At 33.4% G+C, this 3,961-nt stretch overlaps 1 long non-coding RNA gene across 1 annotated transcript; it reads left to right on the plus strand.

Annotated features, from left to right (window-relative positions):
• The first annotated feature begins 389 nt into the window (after positions 1 to 389).
• Positions 390 to 1,357, plus strand: LOC127148363 (uncharacterized). Its single transcript, XR_007819257.1, has 3 exons — positions 390 to 467; positions 540 to 604; positions 1,214 to 1,357. It is a non-coding gene; the product is annotated as an uncharacterized LOC127148363 (long non-coding RNA).
• The last annotated feature ends 2,604 nt before the right edge of the window (positions 1,358 to 3,961 follow it).

Consider the following 3,961-nt stretch of genomic DNA (forward strand, 5'->3'; position numbering starts at 1 on the left):
ACGCCTCGCGCGCAAAGGTCCGACCCGGCCGAAAACCCGCTCCGCGACCTGAACCGACGCGTGCCTCCGACCTGAAGCCCAGTCCGCGCCGCATGCACCCGTGAGCCGAGCAGCGCCCGCGTGCGAGCCGTACGTGCGTAGCCTCTGCGCCGAGCCGCGTCTGTCTGCACCACGAGCCGCGCCTGTCTGCGCCGCTAGCCAAGCCGATCTTCAACCTCCAAGCCGAGCCGATCCCTGTTCTCTTCCCAGCCGAGCCGCCAAGCCTAATTTGGCTCCTTCCACCTAATTTTTGGTAAATTAATTAATTATTTTGGCATTACCCAATAAGACTCAATGTTTTTGGACACTAAATAATTTAATTTGGAACTAAATTAAATTATTTTCCTTAAGGGACGTCTTGGACCAAGTAACTGCTGCAGCGTGGGATTTCTTCAGTAGGGGCTCGAGCATTGCAACCTCTTTCTAGGGTAAGTCATTTCAATTGAGTTTGAACCGTTAGTCGTTGGTGACTTAATTACGAATTTTGGCGTATTAAACAGTTAAGACCTCGTTGCTTGGAAAGCACACTTGCCTCGCGGTTAGAACTCGCCAAGTAAATCTCCAGGTAAGAGATTCTACTACTAGCTCCATGTTTAGAATTATGAGATCACGTACACCTTCAGTTGTGCATGTTGAGGACTAGACTATATGATACATGAAATTGATGTTAGCATGATGCGATTGATGATATGGTTATATTTTGGCATGATGTTGTGATGACGGGAACTGTGATGGCTGTACGACGGATGTTGAGATGGAGAGTGAAATGATGATTAATCTGTTATGATTATATGATGATGCCATGTGTATGTATGCTGTGATTAGGGTACCTGTTAGCTTAACCTATTAGAGTCGTACCTGCATGGGTGTCCTTCGGGATCACCACCTATTTAGGACTGTGTGGTCCGACGGGACACCAGTCTAACATGGATATAGATATGACTCGAGTGACTTGACGGGGTCCTCCCATCCCGATTGTCCTAGGTGTCCCCCGGGACACCGAAGACTAGAGTTACGTTCCTACGGGAGCGCATGTTGCACGTGTTCGAGAACGTTCCAGAGATTGGGTACCAGTTACAGGACTCTTATAGGAAGTTAACAGGCACCTAGTGGGACTAGTAGTGGGTCCCTTACTGAGTATTTTATACTCACTCTCTTCATGTCATGTTTTCAGGTAGAGGACGAGGCAAGGGCAAAGGCAAGCTGGCGAGCGACCCGAAGTGACCGTGGCGAGCCATAGGGACTTCTGCTTCCGCTTATTCTTGTTTTTGACTTTAGTACCTGAGTTTGAGTATTCTTCACTATTTACCATTTTTTTTAAAGTAGATAGGGCCCGAGTAGGACTTTAGAACGAAATATCATTTTTGCACGTTACTTTGTTTGGATGTTCATAAATAAATTCTCGAACCTCATGCGTTTTTACTAAATTTTATGACTTAAACCACTTGCTCTACACTTAGTAATGACTTCGACTCAGTATAAGGAGTTGGGTCGTTACAAGTTATATCTAAACGATTGCGTATATATTGAACTATATCTAAACGATCGCGTATATATTGAATCATATCTAAACGATCGCCTTGTAGCCATATCTAAACGATCGCGTATAAATTATAGCCATATTTAAACAATCGCATATATATTGAACCATATCTAAACGATCGCATATATATTGAATCATATCTAAACGATTGCGTATAAATCGCAAATATATTACGCGCTCGTTATTGACGGGTCATTTTTGATATTTTACATAGTGGGTTTTTGGACTTTTTTCGTTTCCGGAATTGTTCAATAAAATGTAAATATTTTGCAGTTTTTTTATATTTTTGAAAAGACCCCTGTTATATATATAATTTTCCAAGTTTTTATATACCAATTAGCTAAATAATAATAATAATATTTGTAGATTTTGTGGTTGTTTGAAGAAAAGAACTAACAAGGTATATTTTCTTTCAATTAAATTCATTTGAAATAATATATATATATATATATATATATATATATGATACTATGATGTTATTCACTTTTTGTTGTATAGTACTCTTGTCTAGGATTGGCAACAACAAAAAATCACTTGAAAAAAAGGAAAGAGAAGTGTCCTCCAATTTGTAAGTTTTTTTGTATTAACTTACTATAGCAATTGTATTAGCATTTTATTCTAACAAGTTATGAAATTTATTTATATTTGTTAAATTCATATTTTTAAAAATTATTTATATAAATTTTGACTATATTTTTATATAATATTTGTAGATTTTTGGGGTGTTTGAAGAAAATAACTAACCATGTTTTCTTCCAACTAAATTCATTTGAAACATATATACGTGAAAAATAATATATGATATTTCGATGTTATTCACCTTTTTTTCTTGTATTAGCATTTTATTAAAAAATGAAATTATTTATTGATTTTTTTAAACAAATGTAATTTTTAAATAAATATTTTTATAATAATAACAATAACTAAGTAAAAATCCCACATATGAAAACACATTTTGCTTTTTATATTCGTAAAATATATTTTTGTTAAATTTAAATACCACATCTTCTTTATAATAATATTTTATGTTAAATTTAGTTTACCAACTTTAAAGATTGGTTTTTAAAAAATTATTTTAAATCATGATCGTTTCTTATTTCGTTCAAAATATTATATGAATATTTGAATATGGTATATATACGACAAGTAAAATAACAATAATTAAACTAATTAGATGTTTGGTTGATCTTTAAATCTTAGTTGGATTTTTGAATATTGGTTTTTAAAGAATTATTTTAAATCATTGTCGTTCTCTTATTTCGTTTGAAATATTATATGATTATTTGAATATGGATATTTATATTCATATATATATATATATGATAAGTAAAATAACACTAATTAAACTAACCAGATGTTTGGTTGATTTTTGAATCCAAGTTCGAACAATTTCTTGATCATGGTAGTAAATTTAGTTCATGAGTTTTAACTTTTATATCCAGTAAAAAATACAACCGAACACCTATAGAATTGTTCACACATTCCTAAATAATTTAATTTTTATTTTCTTGATTTAGGTGATTGTTTATTTTTTATTAGTTCAATCTATTTTTATTTTATTTTTGTGATTTATGTGATTATATATGTTTTATTGGTTTAATCTAATTTAAATTTTATTTTTGTGATATCTGTGATTGTATATTTTTTTATTGTTTCAATTTAATATAAATTTTGTTTTTGTGATTTATGTGATTTTATATTTTTTTATTGACTCAAATTTTATTCTAGTGTTTTTTTTATAGTAATTAATTATGTTTATTGTTTTTTTCCTTTATATATATAGAAAATGGTAGACAAATATGTGTCATTTATATTATTTACAAATAGCCATATGATTGATGGGTGTCAAAGGGGTTGATTATCCATGTGGAAATTTTAGTATAAATGTGAACGGTGTAATTGTTTTCGAACAATTCCTCCAAATGATGAGATTAACACTTGGTGTAAATACAAGTTTAAACCAGATAAAGATAATACATAGACACCCTCTAACCCCTCTAGCCACTTGGCGTAGATATGAGTTCACAAAGAGGTACATGTTGGGTGAACAGACGACACGCCTCCTTCTGGTCACATAAAGTGGCTAGAGGGGCAGACTTGACACTTGCAGGCACGGTGTCTTATGGGATCACCACATATTGTGTTCTTGGGATCACTAGACTGGTTAGGTTTGAAACCAATGTCTAAAATAGTAGGGTTCTGTTGAGGAAAGAGTTTTGATTTAAAAATATTTTGGAATTAAGTACTTTGGAGTACACGTTTAAGGTAGGCGATACGAGGAGAATAAGTATGCATGCACGACCAGTAATGCGAGAAGGGCTAGATGTTTAGTAATGTAATGCAAGGAGATGCTATACAAAGAAACATCTAGCATTTCAA

Source organism: Cucumis melo, chromosome 3, assembly GCF_025177605.1.
Source record: "Cucumis melo cultivar AY chromosome 3, USDA_Cmelo_AY_1.0, whole genome shotgun sequence".
Lineage (NCBI taxonomy): Eukaryota > Viridiplantae > Streptophyta > Magnoliopsida > Cucurbitales > Cucurbitaceae > Cucumis > Cucumis melo.